Source organism: Culex quinquefasciatus, chromosome 3 (genome assembly GCF_015732765.1).
Source record: "Culex quinquefasciatus strain JHB chromosome 3, VPISU_Cqui_1.0_pri_paternal, whole genome shotgun sequence".
Lineage (NCBI taxonomy): Eukaryota > Metazoa > Arthropoda > Insecta > Diptera > Culicidae > Culex > Culex quinquefasciatus.
In genome coordinates this window covers 79,512,060-79,535,613 of record NC_051863.1, presented here as the reverse complement: position 1 = coordinate 79,535,613, position 23,554 = coordinate 79,512,060, and the positions used below count along the sequence as shown (strand labels likewise).

At 37.9% G+C, this 23,554-nt stretch overlaps 1 long non-coding RNA gene across 1 annotated transcript in view; it reads left to right on the top strand.

The window, feature by feature from the left end:
• The window catches only part of LOC119769783, a 60,691-nt gene extending 51,840 nt beyond the window's left edge, over window positions 1–8,851 (top strand). Inside the window, exons 2-4 of the long non-coding RNA XR_005278520.1 lie at window positions 3,245–3,407; window positions 3,871–3,970; window positions 8,385–8,851. This is a non-coding gene — a long non-coding RNA (uncharacterized LOC119769783). The remainder of the gene's footprint in view (window positions 1–3,244; window positions 3,408–3,870; window positions 3,971–8,384) is intronic.
• Window positions 8,852–23,554: the final 14,703 nt, after the last annotated feature.

The window sequence follows — 23,554 nt, the reverse complement described above, 5'->3', positions numbered from 1 at the left end:
GTTATTGTATCTTTGTTAGGTTAAGGTTTCTTTTTCTCACAATTTAAACAACTCATCTGTTTGACAGTGTCAGGGTTACCAGGTCAAAATCTATAAAATCTGGCCAAGTATCGTCCAAAAATCTGGAAAAATCTGGCAGACGAAGATCTATCAATTCTCAATGGTGAAGGGGAGGGAAGATATTAAATAATTCAATTTTGTTGTAGGATTTAAGCATGAGCATGAGCATGAGAGACCACCCATGGTTGCCCCTCCGTTGCTGAACAGAACCGTAATATCCTTTCAGCACTACTGATTATATGCTTCGACGATCTAGTGGTGATTCCCTTATCAACAGCATGTATGAATGCGCTGAAAAGATAAAACACCATGATTGCTAAAGCTAGATCAGTTGCGAATAGGTAACAGTCATTGGCCACCAACGGCGCCCGCCATGTCAGTTTGTAGATCTCGATTTTAAGGGACGGGAATGTTAGTTAGCGCAGTTTGCTACTAGGGCAGCTGATTTACTCTGTGCTTACACCCCACAAGCGCCAGGAACCTGAAAATTTGTTAGCAGGATAGGGTGTTTGGTCAGGATTCATCATAGAAGATGATGATGCGACCCAAAATCATAGTGTTTGTTGAAGGTATTATGTTTTATTCTCAAGGCAAGCAATCGGATGCTGCGGATGAGACATTTCCCGTTTATCGGCTGTTAACTTTTAATTGAAATGGTTTAATATTAGACAGCCGGCTGTGGAAAGATAGAACCAAAATCATTTGTAATTAAATGATGAAGGATTTAACAGTCTGACTTTTTAATTGAGATGTTTTCAAGAGTTTTACATGATTCATGTTTAGTGGGGTACTGATTAACGAAGCGAACGACGAGTTACGATGTTTATCGAGCTGAAATGGTATGATAAGGTTTTGTTGTTATTGCACACCGACGACGAATGCGAAAAAAACCCTGCGACCCGACCGAAAGGCATCGCAAATCAGACTGACTCAATTGTCATCGATGACAACCAGAGCCAGCCGCACCTTTACACACATACACGCACGCGAAAAAAAAAAACGAAAAACACACCGACGACGATCTCGAAAAAAAAAACACGACCCGACGGAAAGGAATCGCAAATCAAACTGAGGAAATGGAGAGAAAAAAAATAACATAAAAAAACCTACTCACATAAAACCAATCACCCCATGCACACAAATAGCAACACAAAAGAGACGAAAATTATCACGAAAAAACAGGACTACGCGTCCACCGAAGCACCGCACTTTTTCACAATTTTGTTGTAGGATTTAAGTGGTTTAACTGATTTTATGGCCTCAGAAATGTTGAATTCACGTTCTCTTAAAGAAAAACACATGATATTTTTTGTTTTTTTTTTTTCAATTAAATTCGCTCAAAAAGTTATCAAAATAGGCATAAAGTGAAAAATCTGGCAAAATCTGTCAATATCTGGCACTGAGAAGGATGAATCTTTATTCTGGCAGATACTTGAAAAATCTGGCTTTCCCAGATTTACTTGGCAACCTGGCAACCCTGGACAGTGTTCATGTCACTAGGGTGCCCAAAAATTACACAGTCTCCTGTGTTTATATAGAGGCAGCGAATGACAAACATGTTAAAGCTGCCTGAAATAAATCAACTACCACCACCACCACCTGTGTTTATAAATGAAAAATCTCATAAATACTTTGAGGAAAAGGATTCAAAAAGTTTTAAATTTAAGGACACTCTTATATCCATACAGAAGCATCATAACTGCAGTTGGTAACGCTCCTTCCTCTACGTGTTCAAGTTCTTACAACTTTTCTCTCATAGCCAGCATCAGCAGTGACAACATGATGTCTGCCATCCTGCGACGCTATGTTGATGACGGTGTTGGCCATGGAGAACCAGGCAACTTTTCAGCGTATCGTAATTATGATTGGTAGAAGGGATGTCAAGGCAATGTGATTTAAACATAATATTTTCAGTATTTTATGGCAAGACGAGTGTTAGATATAAGCGAACAAAATTTGTTTCTTAAAATATCTGGAGAATATTGGTCATCCCTTAATTTTAACTAATGTTGAGCGTAGAAGTCGAGCAGCAAAGATCTTGATGATAATTAAATAAAGCTTCCTTCGAGGCTTTCTTGATCAAAGTGTTTGTGTAAAATATCAAACAAGCTTTTGATGTGCTACAAATTCGTGTGAAAAAAGAAGCAAAGGATGTGTCTTAATTAAATACCCGCTTTTCCTCTCAGTTTTCTCATTTAAATTGGTATTTGAGAACTGTGTTCCAAACAGTAAAGATTCAATTCACTGCACTCGACATTTGCTGAAGTTTAACAATTTGATCCAAAGCTTTTGATTTCAATGAATTTCTGTAAGGATTGGTAACGGTGATTTTTTCAGCGCAATAATGCTAGTAGAATCAAGTTTTTTTAACTACCTGAATAAAATGTAACGCCCATTTCAAGATTCATGAAAAAATAGCTCTTCCATCACTTCCACCATAATAATTTGAAATATTTTTATTGTAATCCTCTTCTCCTACAACCCCGGGTTAGACGCGTTCCAAACTCCATCTTTATTACTCAAGTTTCACGGGGCATCAGATTTGCCACCGTTTCCCTGCTGGCGCGAATGTCCTTTGGCATCAGCTCCTGGATATCCGACTCCATGCCCCACACCGGGTTCGTACGACAATTTGAGATGCAATATCCTCCCCGGTGGCAGCAAATGGCATGAACTGTGCAGCTCGAAACTTGTAAAAATCTTCCCGGAGTTTTCATCGCATTTTGTTGGAGCAGCAGCAGTGGCTCAAAGTCCTTCAGAGTTTGGTGGTGGAAGATGCCGACGTACTTCTCATTTTTATGTGAAAATGTTTTAATAAAGTTTATTAAAAGAATGAAGTGCAAGGATTGCGGCTATTACGAACTGGGATTGTGTCGTCAGAAAGTAGTTACCAGCTAGTTCGGGTTTTGCTTTGGATGTTCCAGTTTTTGTAGGGAAATTTGAGAAAGTTTTATTTTTGCACTGATTTCTTTATCCAAAAAGCATCCTCCATAGTATTGAATAGCACTTTAATTTTTTTAACTCTAGAGCTTTTATTTGATGAAATAAAAAAGTTGTATGCAGTTATTGATTTATTATAATACATTTTAATAGCATGGAACTTTCATTCATTGTCACGTCCATGTGATGATCAAAATTCAGTAAAGGTTAACGATCTTCTCTACTTTTCCTTTTTTATTTTTAGACCGGGTACGATTTCGGAAGGTTCCGAGCCTGCAGATTCTGCCTTCGGCATCCAACCAGCAGAATCCTGTAGGTGCCTTGCTGCTACTGACGTGAGGATGTCCCAGATGATGCACTGATTTACAATCTGCGTTGGAGTAGCATCGTAACATGACGACGAAAAAGTAAGTTGTGGTGTTAAGAAGAAGAATCATTAACAACATTATCATCACCATCGTGAGCGATAAAAAGAGAAGGTATTTTGGAATGCCTGATTTGGATTCCTTTCGTGCAGTAGGAATGTAGCTCTTGGAATACCATCTACCAGAAAATAAGAAAGACCTTTTCGGACATTCTATGCTAGCAAAGGAATGTAAACTGATTGTTTTGTACGTGAAACTGGGGCTAACTGATATGATGGTACAACGAGGTCCAAATGTAATATGGATCAAGACAAATCGTGTAACACCGACCAACAAAAATTTTGCGCAAGCTCAACTCTAGGGTTAGCATGAAGTGCGGGGTCCCCAGAAACACGTGCCGATGGACTGTTTTGATTGAGCCACGATGATATCCACCACCACCATTCAGGAATAAAACGTTGCTGACCATAACCATTTCTCTTTTTTTATCCTTTTCCATTTTTAGTGGCCATCACGTGGAAGGATGCACTGGAGGATCTGCAGCCAATCCTGGGTGACCACGACATCCACCGGAAATCGTGGTTTAGATCCACAATGGAGATCCGGTAAGACACACTTTTAGAGTCTGTAGAGTTATCTAGTAATTTTTGAGGAATTGCGTGAGTAAGTGAAACTTGCCGATCAACTCAGGTGGTCGGTTTCAGAATGTGCTTAATACAGTGGAGGTCGTCCCATTGATGACGAAACACGAAAAATATTTGTTTATATTGACTCTTGTAGCTCTAAACGGGTTCATAAAAAAGAGATTTAAATTAGTTCATCCTGTAGAATTAGAGAGTAGACCTTTAGAACAATAGGAATCTTTCGGTCTTTCCTAAAACAAATCCTCTCACAGCTTCACATTCATCAATTGATACTACTTGATTGCCATCTCCGACAAAGCATTTAGTCGAAAGATTAGATAACTGAACACAATTTATTTGGATTTAATCAACCGAAAATGTCATATATGACTGGTTGGGGAATAAACGACCTCTGGGTGAAAACATTTCTGAGTTGTCGATTAAGATGACTACGAACCGTGTAGAGAAGTGCTCTCTCTCTCTCTCTGCCAAATTGCTCAAACAGTTTGGTTTGAAAAGTGCATTCTCATTTTGGAAAATTGTCCTACCACTTTATGATTTTCGAGATTCCTACCGACATCTCTGTGCTTTCAATTGTCGACAGATCAAGAAATCGATTTGATAGCAATTTCTCACAAAAGAAACCCGAGTCCAAACTATAAACCGCAAAGGAAGACGCCCATCAATCATCAACGGTTATTCGATTCTTCAAGGGATCGTTTTACAGAATCTTTTTTTGCTATTTTGTTTCTATCAAAAAGTTTCGCTCATACACAAACCGTAAAACTTTTGAGGTCATATATACATACATGGAAAAATAAATCAACTCTCGAAATCGTGAATTAAATTCACGAATGCGAGAACCACGAAGGAATTTATTCACGTTTATAGTGCAAATGCACCATACTCATGAATAAATTCCTTCCTGGTTCTTACATTCGTGAACTTAATTCTCGATTACGAGAATTGTTTTATTTTTCTTTGTAGATTTCTTTCAACTTTGAAAAATAATAAAATAGTTTTCCATACTTTGGTGCCACACCTGATTTGAATTCTACACCCAAAGGAAAAAAATATATATTAAAAAATATATATCACAATCATGCGACGGGCGGTTGGGTGTAATGATTGAAAATACTTGATACTATTGAAACGATTAAAATCTCCTAATGACGATAGCAGTGCGTTTTTTCTCAACTCCGTACAACACCGGGATATTTTTTTCAAAAAATCATATTTAAAGCACTACTGCGGGAGGATGGTGTAAAACGGGTTCAGTTAAGTGGAGAAATATTACTGGAACAGCAAAGAATGAGCAATCGACGGGACTGAAAGAGATCAAAGAGAAAAAAAAGGAAAAACTATTGGAGGGAAACCCGTGAACTAGTCGCATTCGACCGAAAATGCAAATGAGGTGGAAATGAATCAAGTGAAAGCGGAATGCAAATTACAGGAATAATTAATTTATCATTTACTGCAAGACTCCTCCATCCCTCTTTTCTTCTCTGTCATGGAGGTGGTGATCCGTATAAGATTAAGAAATACTTTCCGGTTTCACGCGATTTGCGCGCGGATTGCGTTACATTCCCTCCATGGTGAAATAACATTCGAAAATGTGGAATCACTATCCGAATCGTAAATCTAAGAGCGCTTTCCTTCCCTTATTTTTCACTTTTCATGGTTCAAACTATAATTGGACGATGTTGGTCAAACTTTATGCTGAATTTTCCTACCCATGTGCGAGGACGAATTCCTGTTTGTAGTGCGATTTTTCACGGATTTGGAAAGTGCGTTTCATTGTGGGTTTTTATCACGGGTCGTTACTAGTTGCAATATATTACCCTTTTGCTGAATGCTCCAGAGCTGCAAATATAAACTATTCCTCCACCAGCTGTGCGTGTTATCCTTTCCCGCATTGTTAAAATATCGAAAATAGCCTCCAGCTAAACTATGTTGAGCACACCTGTAACACTGAGTTAAGCACTCACATTTTTTATGCGAATTCGACTGGAATTTCCAGCAGCTAGCAGTCACTGCAACTATTTCATATTTTATGTGGTGGAATATGGATTTATCCGTTTTCGGGTGTTCCAATCAAGAGCACTACATAAATTACCAATCTGCTGAATGCAAACCAATATTGGCTTATGAGTCTATTACCTTCCTGGAAAATGGTGGATCAGATTAATTATATACAGTTCTGCTGAAATCGTCAAACAAGCGCCTAGCCAATAACTAACAATTATGCATGTAATCATCTGCAAAACCAATACCCTGCTTGAACAAAAATAATAATGTTGTACAAGCTTCAACAAAATAGATAAACATGGAAGCAACGTAAATTTTCTCTTTCTTTTTCATGGCGCATCGGTTATTTTTTTAAAGGATTCTAGAATTGAGTTAATAACTGAATTTGAATTTACTGGAGACGCATTGTATTTCCAGTATAGCCAAATTCTAGTTCAGAGTTCTTTGCGTCTCCATCGATACAAGAAAAGTTGACAATTTATAGCATTTTAAATTTTAAATGGTTACAAAATGTTTCCTATAAACCACAAGCTGCTGCTGCTGCTGTCACGGATTGGTGATATTTTTCTAGAATACGATGCTTCTGCGATACTTTATTTTTTTTTAATAACACAGTAACGAATGTCCTGCACTATTTCACCAAACTTGTTTTTCATCCTAGAAGCATGGAAATGTATCGAAGAATAAAGATGTAATGCAATATAAATTTGTCAGAGGTTGAACTTCTGAGCCGAATATTTGCATGCTATACTTTACCCTTTACAGTTTTTTTTGTCGTGACAGACATCCCACAGGCAAAACGTATCGACCGATCCAAACGACAATACCAACACCGAGAGCTACTGTGTGGATCAACTTTACTCTCACAACCATTAAACTTTCATCTTCAATCATTTCTCTTAATTTTGCATTCTTTTGGAATAAAATCAGACCCTTTATGACCAAAACCAGGAAAATGGCGGTCAAGTATTGACAAACAGAGTAGTGCAGTGCATCCAGCTTACAAAAAGCAGCTGTTTCCACCGTTTATACTACTTTCAAGGAAGTCTAGGAAAAAAGCTTTTTCACTTGGGCGAGTTTAATTTTTGCCCACTTTTAATTACTTCGAAATGGTCCGAACTGCTGCTCTGGGGAAAAAAATCCCAGCAGCAGCAGCAAAGTATATCGTTTGGAAGACTGTAAAAACTGGCAGGAATTGCAGTTTTTGTACAGGCAGAATGGTCAGCCATACTGTAAAACGGAAGTCCTCTTTTGGCAGATATGGTATAAAAGTACAGACTCATTTGCCCGACTTCTGCAGTTGGTGGCCATTTCGCTGATCGGATTAACTTTTCACGAGTGTGTGATTTTCCCTTGGATGGGTTGCATGTGAGCAGGAAAATCTTTCTTTTTGGATTTATTTGACTTTTAAAACCACTACATTTATGCATTTCACATGATAACTGAATCGTCATACTTTGCTTTAAAAATTTAACAAACAGACTAACATCATTTATTGAATAAGTTGAAGCCAAATAGTCCTTATTTTTTCTTTAGCATTATTTTTGCCGGAGCTGAAAGTGTTGATTTGCGCAACTAATTAATTTACATTCCAATTAGTTTGCACTGCAACCCCTGATTGCTTCCTGCACAAACACAATCATTTATTGGACCAATAAAAATCCGTATTTTAAATAATAAAATTTATATTTATTTTAAATAATAAAAATTAATAGCAACAATCATAAACCCGAAATTCCGAGTCGAGAGAATCGTTCTCTCAAAATTTATTGAGGGCTCAGCGCCAAAATCGAGAGAATAGGGACGTGGCGTTGCATCGTGCTGCCACCTGGTTTTTTTATGCGCAAGAGTGGAAAAGTGCTGAGTCATCGTCTAAAAATAGACGGCGTCCTATCTCGCCCAGCAAAATGAAGTCGGTTTCGATGAGAAAAAGTGGAAAACGTGGTCTAAAAATAGCGACGCCATCCCCCTATAATGGTACCAACCCACACCATCATTAAAAATAAGTTCATTCGTTAATTGATACCAAAAATTTCCAACATGTGTCATACATCGATATCTGACCACTTCTTAGTTACCAAACTGTGGTGGCCGAGGCAGTTAAGTCATTGGGTTGGTATGTCAAAGGTCTATGGTTCGATTCCCGTAGTCGACACTTTTGGTTTTTTGTTTGACGGATGAACTATTTTTACAAATGAACCTCGAGAGAATAATTCTCTCGCCCATCTCGAGTTATGTTCTCTGTGTCCGTAAATGGTACCACTATTCTATCGTCTCGAGGCCATTATTCTCTCGGACTAGCGTTGCCCGGTTTTGGGTGTGGAATTTTATAACAAAATTTACTAAGAATCATTGTTTTTATTTTCAGTGCACAAACTCCACCTTGAGGTATCTCCAACACTTGATCGGCAGCGCAAGCAGAAGACGATCTGCCGTGTTGAAAAGAGCAAAGAGAGGACTAGGAAGACTCCTATGAGTTCCAAAAAATCACTAGGGACGTGGCGTTACATCGTGCTGCCATCTGGTTTTTCTAAGTGCAAGAGTGGAAAAGTGCTGAGTCATCGTCTAAAAATAGACGGCGTCCTATCTCGCCCAGCAAAATGAAGTCGATAAAGTAGTCGGTTTCGATGAGAAAAAGTGGAAAATGTGGTCTAAAAATAGCGACGCCATCCCCCTATGGGATGTCTTGGTGAAGAGATGGAATGTCATGTTATGTTTTGGATGTTATACTTTTTTCAAATAATCATTACAAAACTTGTATAAAATCAAATTAAACTCTCAAATTTCAAATAAGTGACTTCATTCCTTGACCTTAAAAAATGTTTGTTGGGCAAAGTGTGTTTAATTATATTTTTGTTAAATTAAAAACTGTTCATTGTCTTTTTACGCCAATTTGATTTTTTTTTCTATCCGAAAACATCCCAGAACAAATTTCAATTTCTTCTTTCAATCGTATAAAACCCGTTAACCATATCTTCCCAAAATGGTTATTTTATTGTTTGGCAGCTCATACATTTATTTCAATCATCAGTCATTTGTATGTCCGGGTACTTAGCCGAATGGTTAAGCGATCTGCATTTCAAGCAGACGATCAGGGATCGAATCCCACCCGGTCCCCTCGCCACCGATTCTTCGGTGGCAACTTGAACCCCCTGCTCCCTCTGGGAGCATCAGATACACGGTAATTAATTACCACACACACATACATGGCTCTCCCCCCACTACAACAACTAGCGGTGGGTGAGTGGGGAATGGACGGGAAGATGACCAACCAACCACACCGCAACGAGTGAAGGAAGGAAGGAAGACTCTTCCAACAAGACCCCCAGGAGATCATCAACATCCATCAAGACGAAGAACAATAGATCTCGGATCTATAAATAGACGCACGGATCCGTGATGGCAAGACCGATTGAGCCAGTTAGGGTATAGGCAGCTTGTCAAAAAGTGAACCTCACTTTTGACAGTCCATATAGGGTGAATGCTCCATAAACTGGTTGCACAAAATAGGGTATACAGGCCATTTATAAGTAAAATTGAAAATAAGTTTATTTAATATTTAGGTTTGTAATTTGAAATTGTTATTTATTGTCTAGTTATTTTTTTTTGTTAAGATCGAGCCATGCGGTAAGGCTTCCGCCTCGCAAATGGGAGTTCAGAACCCGGTGTGGACCAACATAGCTGGTGATCGTTTTCCTTCTGGATACGATTTCTAAGTAAAGGAAAGGTAGTTTATCGTCACAAGTTGTACATTATCTTCTTGGAATATTTACATTTAACCTCATTTAACACTAAAATATGTTGATAAAGTTAAAATTAAAAAATGTGAACGATTGATTTCGTCCTCAAAAGGCTCGATAATATTTTATTTTTTCTAGTTGTTTATTTTTCGACAAAACATATTCAAAATTATTCATCAAAAACACAATTTGAAATATTTTTTCACAAAAAAAAAACTATTTTCAATTGTACATTTGTTGGCTCTTTTACCCTATATTTAGCGTCAGAGGGGTAAAGCGACCAAATAGCGGGGTCCACGGTCCAACCAATGTGAGTATCGCGGCCCATACATACAATTTGACAATCTTGCCATCAGGCTGGGTATAGGTTAAGATAGAGGACAAAGAATAAAAAAAAAATCAGTCATTTGTATAGTGGATTTCTTTACAAGAATTATTATTTTTTATTTTGTTGCATTTGGTAAGCTATTGATCACTTGTTCCAATTATCCATTTCTGGAGTATTTTTTTTTTTGAAAAGGTCCAATAAACCAAATTTTCTGTTTTTGCTTTTTAGGTGTTTTTGGATACCCCTGACTCAAGGCGGTTTCAAAAACACTCAAAAAGCAAAACTGGAAATTTGGTGAATTGGACCATTTAAAAAAAAGAAACTCCAGACTTTATCTTTTTTTTCCTTTTGGTATAGTAAAGGTTTGACATTTAAAAATAAATCAATTTAAAATCAGCCTTTTAATTTAAAAGCACGTTTGATAATAATGCAATGTTAGACCGAAACTTAGCTTTGCAAATAAAATATTGTTTGTGTTTTTTGGTTTTTTTGCAATATAATGCATCCGTTAAATCTGATTCTAGGAATTTACAAGAATCAGAGTTAACGGATGCATTATATTGCAAAAAAGCAAAAAAAAAAACACAAACAATATTTTATTTGCAAAGCTAAGATTCGGTCATACATTGCATTATTATCAAACGTGCTTTCCTTTTCCGGGGATTTTTCCCAGCAAAAGATGGAAAAATAGCGCACAAACGTGTGGCCTGCTAATGGCACTGATTTACGATGATAAACGATCGCGCGTGAGCAATTTTCAGAAGCAAGCAAGCTTTAAAAGGTAAACAGCAACAGCACACAATGGCTTCAAGCATTGGTTTTAATGTACATTTTGTGTGTTGCAACAACAGGATGACCAAATCGGAAAAGCTATACGTGATGAAGCTGGCCATCGTTCGTAGCATCTGGCGCAGTGCCTCAAGCTTGGCATTCCAAATAAGGTTTGTAAATGATGGCCAAATATTAGGAAAATATTGGTAACCAACGTTCAAGCTTAAATATTATATTTAAAGTCAGTTAAGTTTGTTAACATAAAAGTATCATAAGAGAAAAAAAAGTTATTTCTTAGGCCTGTTTACCAGTTTAGTCTTTCTGGATTAAAAAACGTTTAGTTTGAAATCAATCAGATGGGGCCGTAGCGAAGTAGCTTCTTCTTAAATCTGTGTTTTCCAATCTTTGTCGGTACTTAATCGAGCTTGTAGCTTAGGGACCATCCATAAACCACGTGGAAACTTTTTTGGAAATCTTAAGACCCCCTCCCCCCCACTTCGTAGACAATTGTATTTGTATAAATCGTAACACAATCGCAGCCACCCTCCTTTCGTGATTCACGTGGATTATGAATGGCCCCTTAAATTGACACTCAATTTGTTAAATTTGCACTGCAATCGAGATCCAATGAACAATGCCGATGATGATTACATGTCCTCCGCCGAACAGTTGTCGACGCCCCACTAATCTTTTCCACCCTCCCGACGTTACGCCAACGGGGGATCCCTAACGAGGGGAAATTTGTTTGTGCAGCATAAAAATAATCCCTAATCAGCATTTTCAGCTAATTAATATTGTTGCCACTTTTTAATATAATCAGGATTTTCTTTGTTGGAAAGTTTTTCCGATGCAACGGTGGGGAGGTTCGTGCGTGGGAGAAGTCCGTGCAATGCATAACAAATTTATTTGCAGAATCGAAAAATTGTCTTTTTTTATATTTATGGAAATGCAATGGGTTTTTAATAAGCCAAAAAAATGATCAGTTGAAAAATTAACATAATAGACAATTAATCCATATTCATCCTAGATAATCAAAAAATACTGAAATGTAAAATTATTTTTAATTGCAATTCTAAACCATCATCGTAGAAAACAATATGAAATTCGTCAGTTGTGTGCTAATCTTGTGACAACGACCATTTAGTACTTTTCGAGAAAAGCGATTTTTAAAGTTTGTTGGTAAATAATTTCAAAACTATGAATGATAGAGCCAAACTTTTTTTTTTGAAGCAATCGGTTTGTATACTATCGCTTGACAAACGCTCCAAGTTTCAACTAATTTGGTTACACCAGTTAAAAGATACAGTAAATAATGTAAACAAAAATCTGAAAAGCACGTGTCACAAGTGTGTTTCGAAAGTAAAATTGTACTACGTGTCACAAGTGTGCACAGAATTCCCATACAAACTAAAATAAGCTCAAATCAATGGTTTAATCGACTTAATCAGTATATTTTTATAAACAAAAGGTTGCATTGCCTTTAGAGAGTGTGTGTGTACATAGATTTGTGAAAAACAAGAAAAATTGTCCACATTTTCCAACAACATGTACGACGTGTCACAATAGTGCCCAATCATTTTGATGATAAATTGGTCTATGTCACAAGTGTGTATTGCGATATCCGGGAAACGGAAGCGAGTTTCCAAAATGGGGTTAAAAAATCTTGTAGTGTTTGTTAAGTAAAGTAAAACGTCATCATTAACTCTTTTTCGACCAAAATGGTCTATGTCACAAGATAGCACACAGCTGACGAATTGCTAATGAGCAGCTTGACGGTACAATTATGAAATAATGTCAGCGTTTCTATTGGTGAGCCATACATTTTCAAAAATCCGGAATCCGAAATATCTCCGGTGAATATAGACCATATTTGTCCTCAATCTGACAGTTATCTGGATCTGGATTTAACTTGAAAACGGTGCACTTTATCAAAATTTCAGTAAAGTACCTACTATTTGATTGCAAATTTGATTTTACATCGAAAAATGAAGTTGAAAATCTTTTACGACCAATTTTCGATTTTTTGAAAAAAATCAGTATTGATTAAAAAGTTCATAATTCGGTCAATGATTTTTTGCACAATTTGAAAATTTCTGAAAAGTTGGCATTGGATGTCTTCTAAAACATAGCAAAAAATAATAATAATAATAATAGTGTTTTTTTGCAAATCGAGTTTTAGTGACAAAAAGTTAAATAAAAAATTACCATTTTTTTCCCGTGTATCATTTTTTTCAGTGTAGTCCATATCTATACCTACAACTTTGCCGAAGACACCAAATCGATCAAAAAATTCCTCCAAAAGATACAGATTTTTGAATTTTCATACATCATTTTTGTATGGACAGCTGCCAAATTTGTTTGGAAAATTATATGGAGAATCTAATGATGCAAAATGGCTTTTTTGGGCATACCGAAGGCACAAAAAAAGTTTCAGCCGGATTAAAAAATACAAAAATTAAAATTCCAAAAAAAAGATAGATTTCGTGGAGAATTACTCACATCTGAAAATATTTATTTAATAGCGGAAAACGGGAATAGTGATGAGATTTGGTCGGAAGGCTTATAGTGATTAAAATGGGTATATTTCCCCTATACGTACAAAGAAAAAAATGATGATAATATTCATCAGGAAATGGTGACAGATTTTGTGTCAAAAAAAAAGTGTAAAATACATCAGAAAATGATGAACTTTCATCAGTTTCTGTTGAATATTCATCAGGTTCAAATTTTTACACATTTTTTCGATAATATTACTCAAAAAAGTTAACATTTAACGTACCAAATTTTCAACATTCCAAAATTCTACTTTTTGTTTGTTGTGAACCCGGCCGGAATCCTTGAGGTGCTCGTCAGGAATTTGCGCGATGCGCAACTTCTCCTACAGAATATGGCTTTTTCCTGGAGGCATTGACAGCTCTGGAGATTTTTTGAACAGGTCCAATAAACCAAATTTCCAGTTTTTGCTTTTTGGGTGTTTTGAAAGCGCCTTAAGTCAGGGGTATTAAAAAACGCACAAAAAGCTAAATCTGAAAATTTAGTTTACCTTTAAAAAAAACTCCAGAGCTCTTCTTGACTTGACTTGCCTAGGACATGAACCGCGAGTCGTTCAGAACGTCAGTCATGAGGTCATCTAACTCTGGGTTGAACTGAACTTTGGATTTGGGCTTGGTTGGACTCAGCAGCTGGCCCAAAATGTCGGAATTGACAATGACACCTTTGGGACAAATTCCGAGGCAGTTGGTTGCACTTTCGGGTTGAAAATCGTCGTTGAATCGTGGACTAGCATCGCCTATGAAAAATGACTTTTTATTACTTTTTGAACTATAGAATTATCATTTATGGTGATCCTGTTACTATTTAGCTGTATTCTAAACCTCCAAATAAGAAAAAAAAACTGTTATGGTGCAAATTTTACAATCACGTGGTAGCTGTTTGACATGTGGCGTCGCGTTGTTCATCAAGCATTCATAGCATGCTAAGGAAAATTTGATGCTTTCTGGGGAAAACCGTTGGTTCCGAAAACCCCGGATGTATTGCCGTTGAGCTCGATGGGGGTTGAACGAATCGACCTGGTCTCTTAGGGAAAGTTGTTCTCCAGACGATTCCGCTCATTTCTGGCCATCCTAGAAGTTTCTACATGTTTTCCTAGGCCTGTAGGAGCGAATGAACGAAAATTCAAAATTTCCCATAGTAAATCCCATGTAAACTTGAACTCGCTTGAGACAAGCCAGTTTTCAAACAAATGAGCTGAAATTTGGCGTGAGAGTCCCTATGGGTATGCCCTACAAGGGGAACCACACCAGAACTTGATCTGAGAACTTTTCAAAATCCGTACCCACCCTAGTATGTATGTTTGTGACCAACAAACTAGCTCATGTTTCTCGGCACTGGCAGAACCGATTTGACCCGAACCTGTTGCATTCAACTTGGTTTAGGGACCCATAGATCAAGTTTTATATAGATTGAAGTTTCGATAAGAAGTTCAAAAGTTATGTATAAAAATGTGTTTTCCGGGTCCATCATCCGACCCATCGTTGGTTAGGTTATCAAAAGACCTTTCCAACGAGCCTAAACATTGAAGATCTGGCAACCCTGTCTCGAGATATGGCCACTTAAGTGATATTGATGTACTTTTTTGAAGCCGGATCTCACTTAGATGTATGTAAACTATGCCCGGATCCACCATCCGACCCATCGTTGGTTAGGTTATCAAAAGACCTTTCTAACGAGTTGAAAATATTGTAGGTCTGGATCCACCATCCGACCCATCATTGTTTTGGTTATCGAAAAAGCTTTCCAACGAGTCTAAAACATAGAAGATCTGGCAACTCTGTCTCAAGATATGTCCATTTAAGTGATATTTATGTAGATTAGGAAGCCGGATCCCACTTCAATGTATGTAAACTAATGTCCTTGTATGTCCTTGTCCACCATCCGACCCATCGTTGGTTAGGTTATCCAAAAAAAAAAAAATCCATCGAGTCCAAAACATAGAAGATCTGGCAACCCTGTCTCGAGATATGGCCGCTTCAGTGATATTTATGTACATTTTTATTCCGGATCTAAAAACTAGATGAAATTTGTATCACCAATTGTTGGTAATGAGTGAAGAAGGCTCCAACCACATAGGTGGATTAAGTTAGTTTTTATTAATACTTTAGGATTTACTCCTCCCATCGTTAGGTAAAATTTAATTAATTATTTAGTTTCCAAAAATACCGGCATCAGGAGTGACATTGGGTCTGGGGTGAGAATGAGTCATACAAATTTCTGCTTTTTTGCAGTTCTTACCCTCAGACCAAATGTAACTCCTGATGACAGTACTGTACAATAACTCAATTTCAGTTGAAAAAGCTGTAATAGAACGTCAAAGACAACAAAATTTGCTTTGTAAGAACATGAACTAGGACCAACAAACTTTGCAAAACACTCTCGGAAGCAGGTCAAATTTCGTGTTACCTTTCCAACTACAGCGGGCTTAAACATCGTCCCACTTTTATTCCGGTTCGTTGAACAAATTGATTCAATTGGCTTAGCTTTTCCATTATGTTTCCGTTACTCCAGCAAGATTGCTCTTTCCACCCCACAAACACCTTTCGTCTGAGAGAAGCAAAACTGATTGCTTTGCATCCACATCTTTTATCAATTTCTTGCCAGACAGAAAACAAAAAATGAATTCAAATGAGAATCGACAAGTCTTTCCTGACTTCCGGGATGGTCTGATATATTGGATACCATTTTTACTCTCCCGTGCCTCGGATTTCGATGGAGTATGCTGCATTTTGGGGGCTTCTTGCCATTTTCTTCGATACTTCTTTTCCTGGGGAAAGTAAACTTTTCCAACACTTTTCCCCTTGTCTTTGTATTGTAATTCACAACACATTTGTAACCACATCAACGCAAACTTTACTCCACTTTGTTAAAGTGAACCTTGATCGGAACATTTTAGGTTGTTCGGAATAAATTAATACTAATGGCTAGTTAAAAAAACGAGGATATGTTACTAGGCAAAGTGGTTAACTTCTATCAAGAAATATTCGTTTGGTACTTTTGGTAATTTCTTTTAAAATATTCATCGTTTTAAAATCATCAAAATGTTCTTCATTACGCTTTGATTAATTAAGACTCTGCGATAATCCTCCTCATGTGGCAACACAATGTCAACAGGCTCTACCTTTTAACCAAAAGATAGAATCTTATCTAATTTCAAAAAGTGTACGAGAGAACCGTAGCAGTGAACCTTCAACTTTGAGGGGGCACGCTGTCTACCGCAAGAGGAATGTTTCTAATATGTCAGCACCCCCATTTTGATCCTCACTAGTTGCAAATGATGTGTAGGGATGATGCTTCCAAAAATTTGGTTTCAACAAAGTGTTCAAAATTTTGCCTAACTGTGAGAGGGTTTCCTGTTAGAATCAAAATTAGCCAAGTATTTCAATCTGCAAATGAAATAATACCCTTCAATTAATGTTCATCGTGGATAGGTTGTACTCATTAGAACTTATTCATAAGAAAGTCATTCATATTCCGGGGCTGTCACAACCAGATGGCGTTAGAGATCCTTGGAATAACTTCGCGTTTCACAGAAATGGACTGAAGAAAAAGAATTTATATTGAGCATTGTAGAAATATAAACAAAAAATTCAAGTATCATATTAAACCTAAGCAGATAAAAAACAAAAATGTAATGATACAATAAATAATAATGGCATAATCTACTGCTTACCCCAAAATTGAAAATGTAAAAATAATAAGCTGTACGAATTTAATTTCAAGCTCTGTTGTAAATCAGTTCAACGCTCTGTGGAGTGTTTGTGGAAAACACCCGTGATTCAACTGTTCTACTCGAAACGCGCTTCCCCACGAGAACCGACTCCCACGTGCTCCAGATACATCCCAGTCTGGTTACTGGAGCGAAACCGTTGAGATGGTGGCTTGAGATATGAGTCATCCCACCGCAAAAGCTAATTTGATTTATTATGTAGCTCACAAAAGGGAAAAATAAACAATCGTCCCCCCACATGCCGGGTGGAAAGTTGCGTGTGGAGTTGGTGTGGCAGGATATGAGGACAAATTTCTCCATGGAAAATACTTTTCACTTGATATCCCTTGGTACTTTCTCACTTTTTATATTTTTTCTAGTTTTCTCTTTAACAAACCCAAAATAATAAAACTGGTAAAAGATTTGGTATTTTAGCGAAATCGAAGACATGGCTAGTAGTACACCCAAAATTCAGAGTCTTGAGAATCGTTCCCTCAAAATTTATTGAGGGCTCAGTGCCAAAATCGAAAGAATAATGCTACCAACTCACACCATCATAACAAATGTGTTCATTCGTTAATTGAAACAATAAATCTCCAACAAGTGTTATACATCGAAATCTGACCACTCCTTAGTAACCAAGTTGTGGTGGCCGAGGCAGTTTAGCCATTGGGTTAGGCTGTCATAGGTCTCTGGTTCGGTTCCCGTAGTCAACATTTTTGGTTTTTTGTTTGACGGGTGAACTTTTTTTGCAAATGAACCTCGAGAGAATATATAATATATAATTCTCTCGCCCATCTCAAGCTGTGTTCTCTGTGTCCGTGCATGGAACCACTATTCTCTTGACTCGAGGCCATTGTTCTCTCGGACGTTGCTGCCCAGTTTTGGGTGTATGTTAAACCAGTGAGAATAATTTTATGAATAGGCTTCCGTGGCAAGTCTGCGGCTTGATACAGTAAACAAACAACGGAAAATACCAACATTGTTTTGCCTGTTCTGGAGTGGCCAGCTGACTGGTAGCTATGCTGAAATCTCCACCATGACCTAAAGGATGAGCTGAGGGATGTACCCAGTGTTGAGTTCCTCACGCGCTCACGCGCTCGTGGGCGCTCACTTTTCGCTCATTCGTGAGGAGGAGCGCTGCACGAGCTAGCTCACGTTTGCTCCGATTTTTTCAGCTCGCGTTTGCTCCACGCTCGCACTCGCGCTCATATTTCGCTCACGGAGCGCTCATTTTGGACGTGTCGCTAATCATTTAACGCTTTTGAGAAAGTTTTTTTTTTCAATTCTAGATGGATTTTTTGCGTAAGGTGCAGTAGGGCTGTGGAAATATGACTTTGTGAACATATTTTATGATATATGAATTGGAATAGCTTATTTTCATCAACCATGTTTGTAAATAAAAGGTTGGATTCGCAAGGGTCAAATAATTTTTTAGACATACAGTTGAATATATAAATATTTTAGAATTTAAAGGCCTTATTGTAGCAGAGTGGTGCGCGCGAAGGGATATAGACGCCTAAATAAAAGGGCCTGTAAACCTTATAAAAACTTACAAAACAATGAATTGATTCAGGAGGATTTATGCTTTGGTAAGTTCGATTCAATGTTAAATGCTTGGTTGATTAAAATATAACATTAAACTGTTTTATGTACCTAATCAGTGTTTTGACTACATTTCCAGATTACGAGTCAGAATGAGCTACCATTAAAAAAAAGTTTTTTCGTTTATTAAATCTTTCAGTGATTGAGTGATTAGAAACGGCTTATCATTTCTATAAGGTTAGTCTTTATTTGGCAAACATTTTAGAAAATAGGGTAACATTTTTGAAACAGTTCTTTTGACAAAGAACTTTGTCCTAAGGTTTCTATACGTGGTGTCAATCCAAAATTTTCGCGAAGCGAAAACGTTACGTGACGAATTCCCCTCTCGGCAAATTTCCCCTCTTTTTGGTGCACGCTGGTTGGATGAACGAACGTTTCCCAATCAGTCGATCGAGAGACGTGAGATTGATGTATCTAAAATCTCCCCCACTCCACCTCATAATTTTCGGATCGTCGACGAGCCAACAAAACTCGGCTCGGTCGGTCCCGAAAATTCATTCTATAGACGTATCCAGTTTGAAATGGCCGCTAGGTGGCCAATGGTGTTAGAAATGACAGCTTCCATGTACAGTAGTTGTTCGGTAACTGGGCGTTGTTTAACTGGGCTGATTTTTAACTGGGCGCTCGATAACTGGGCCGTGTAAAAAGCAGACAAACGTCAAAAAACCTAAACAAACCGAAATCACCGAGGGGTTAATGGATGCAAAAATCATGGTCAACAATTAACAAACTTTTTTCAAACTTTTATGTTATTTTAAGTCACATTTAAAGAAAAATGAAAAGTAATCATTGTAAATAAATTTTAGTTACTTTTATATTTATATTTCATCAAACAAATATTAGGCATCGGTAGTCCCCTCGTTATTTTTCGTTCAGCCCAGTTAGCGAACAGCATTCGATGACTGGGCTACGTTCTCAGCCCAGTTACCGAACAACTACTGTATTTGAATATGGGAGCTCAGGAAAACTTAACTTTTAAGCAATAAAATGATTATTTATGATAAAAGTATTGATTGATTAGGTGCACAAAATGTGTTTTGAATATTATTAAAATAAAAACTGTTCGAAAAATTTGCAATTGAGATAAGTACACCATTCGATTCAGCAGGAATTTTGAGCACCAAAAATATATAGTTTTCATATGTTAAGTGTTTTATTTTAGAAGAAAATTAACAAAAAGTATGAAAATCGAGACATTTAGTATGGGAGCTGTCAAATCTCTCACCATCAAAAAGCAGCGTGGAGCTTTCGCTGGATTTGTCTATTGCTGGACGACGACGAGGACACATCAGAAGCAGATGGCCTGGTGGCCCGGTAGCAGACGGCCTGGAGGTCCGGGAGCAGATGGCTTGGAGGCAAGGACCAGCTAAGACATGCCGGTCGCGTGAGTCGATCATTGGAACTGGCCACCACCTGGAGTGTCCGGAGGCCCCGGGGATGTTCCGATGGGGGGACATTTTCCGGACCGTAAGAGTTGTGGCAATATGGGTATCAAACTTTATGGTTTTTGATACCGGACATGAAATTAGACATTTTGGCAGTAGTGGCCACAATCCGGAGTGGCCGGAGGCCCCGCGGATGTTCCGATGGGGGGACATTTGCCGGACCGTAAGAGTTGGGGCAATATGGGTATCAAACTTTATGGTTTTTGATACTGGACATGAAATTTGACATTTTGGCAGTAGTGGCCACCACCTGGAGTGGCCGGAGGCCCCGGGGATGTTCCGATGGGGGGACATTTGCTGGACCGTAAGAGTTGGGGCAATATGGGTATCAAACTTAATGATTTTTGATACTGGACATAAAAAGTTGCATTTGGCCATTATCTGAAATTAAGCAGTTAAAATATGCTAATGCTAAGCAGTTAAAATATATTGCTTATTAGGCAGGAAGTAATAAATAGACGGTTATTATAAGGGGGGAATTTGGGCCGGACATTCTAATCGAAAATTTCAACAATCATCTTGCAAAGTTCTTTGTCATACTGGTCATGTGTAACATAACCACCTGCACCTTTTTTTTTAAATGTAGGCCTCAAAATTCCTAAGGGTTTAAATAACCCTTTTGAATCAAATCAAGTAAATTGTCAATATTTTTCACCACGAAAATGGTGGCTCTTTTTCCCCCAAGTGGATTTTATTCAACACTTCCGCTACCAAACCTCTGAAAAATTTCAATTACAAGTTATATATGATTTTTTGAAAATGGATGATTGTAACTATTGAAAAGATTATTTTAAAATAAATAAAACATACATAAATTGTCAATATTTTTTGTACATAACAACAATACAATATGGTCCAATATGGATTTGATTTGTGAACAAACAGTGCATCTCTTCACGTCAATGAATGTTTACATTATGAATTTAGTTTTTTGTTCCTTGTTCGAAAAATGTTTAGATTTTCAATAGAACGTAAATTTCGGTTCGCTGATCAAATCCATTTCATTGCCTACTTTTGTTTGTTAGACCACTTTCTTGTTTGTTTTTGCTGCCTGTGCTGAGATAGTTCTAGAAACTTCGTTTCAAACAGGCAGATGCTTCAACAGGAAAAAAACAACTACCTACTTTGGCTCACCAGCTCACGTGAGCGCAAAACGCTCCGGTGAGCGTGAGCGAGCACGAGCTACCTGATAAAAGCTCACGCTCCAGCTGGAGCGAGCAATTCTTCCGTGAGCGCTCGCTCATTCGCAACCCTGGATGTACCAGCCTGCAGGCTTACTTTTCAAATTGCAGCTTAGAGTAACTAAATCCTTGCTGCACATACAAGGGGCCACCTGAAGTCCGCTGAGCTACCTGCAGTGAATGATTGTGCATCGCGTAGCTTCAGGTGAAAATATTTACTATGCTCTGGATAGCGGAAGTGCTTCTATGTTAAAATAACGGCTGCGCTTTCAGCTGGTCTGTTTACCATAGTCAGTGCAGAAGTTGAGAAGGTACACGAGGACCAAAGCTAACCTAGACGAATTTTGAGAGGTCCCCATAGAAAGATTTTAATGCATAATAAAGGGTTGCCACCCGCATTAATATAGTGTTGAGGATTTCATAGTGGTTACAAAAGTTTTACATAGAAGCATTGTTTATTTTTTCATAAGCTGTTAAATTGATGGCACAACTGATTTTTCAAATATGTCAATAAAATCAAAATCAAATTATTTGCTCTACAGCATTGCCTTGGAGTTCTCGATTACGAGATTCCTACTCGAAACTATGTGTCCGAAGGCTTGATTGTTGAGGCAATTGCAGACCTCTTTATACACCATAGCTTCCATCCACCCCGGGATTCAAACTGACGACCTTTGGGTTGTTAGTCCAACTGCCTACCAGCGACTCCACCGAGACAGGACCCAGGGAGACGACTCCTGCACCTGGACTGAGCTAACGACCTAACCTTTTTTTTAGGTTAGTCCGGGGCCAACATTTACTTCCCGTCCGACGGAAGGCGTGATCAGACAAATCTCGTCTCGAAAAATGCCACCGGGACCGTCTGGGATCGAACCCAGGCCGACTGGGTGAAAGGCAATCACGCTTACCCCTACACCACGGGTCCCGCCAATAATTCTGTCAATTTGGAGAGATTTCAAGAACTATTTAATTTACTGATATGATTTGATTTCATAAAAAGTATCCCTAATAGTAATGTTTTTAAATTAAACGGCAATAAAATGTGCTGTTTGACGAGCAATACAATCTAATGCCACAACCTTTCGTCAGGAGCTTTAAAGTCCGTTAAATTCTCAATCATTTAGAATGGCATCATTCTTTATCTAAAGCTTAACAGTCTTCTCAATACTACTAAAACACTTCAGGCTTTCTCGTTGACTGCTCTCTAATTTCACCACAACAAGTTTTACTCTCGGCAGTCTTTTGCAGAAAACGCAATTTTTCCTATTTGCTGCCTTGGACCCGGATTAACTTTCAATAAGATTGCTCTTGAAGGGCTTAGATCAGGTCTCGAAAGTGCTGGTAGCAACAAGGGGAGAAAATGCTCCAGGAAAAAGATTTTCCGGACGCAAACACCAGGAAGCATTTTTCGTATTTGTAGAAAATCATCTTGCTGCGGCAATAATTAGCTGGATTTAGGACAAGTGGAGTAAGAGGCGAGATCTAATTAGCGATTAATATTTGACTGTTATGAGTCCTTTCGAATTTTGAGGCATGGGAATTACTTAAGACAGTTGAAATTGCGTATGGTGGTTAAGGTGCCCAGAAAAAATTACCCCCTGCTCCACAAGCGGAAAACGTTTTTTTTTGGGTTATTTTAAGCACAGAGAGCATTAAATTTTTAATGATAATCTCACTTTTGGGAATATTTGGATGGAAGTAGCGCACCCTGCAGATCAAAAAAAATTGGGTTTTCCATACATTTTTTTTATTTTACCATACAAACTTCACAGTGGCAGTGCGTGGCCGAATGGTTACGCTGTCCGCTTTGTAAGCGGATGATTCTGGGTTCGATTCCCATCTGCTGCAACCTTTCATCGGATGAGGAAGTAAAATGTCGGTCCCGGCCTTGGTTGTTATGCCGTTAAGTCTAAATTGAGGTAAAATTACATCATAAAAGAGGTAATATTTAACCTTCCAAAATTACAGCTTCCAAATTAACATTATTTTTTTCTGTGCAGTAAAGGGATTTGATTATCGAAGCAATGCACAGTAAAAAAATCACGGTAATGTTACATCTGGAAAAGGATACATATTTTATGTCAGAAAAAATCTGTAATTTTACCTCTAAAAATTTGTAATTTAACTTCTTTTCTGGTGAAATGTCACTTTTTCAGTCTAAATTGAGGTAAAATTACATCAAAGAAGAATATTCCAAAATCACACA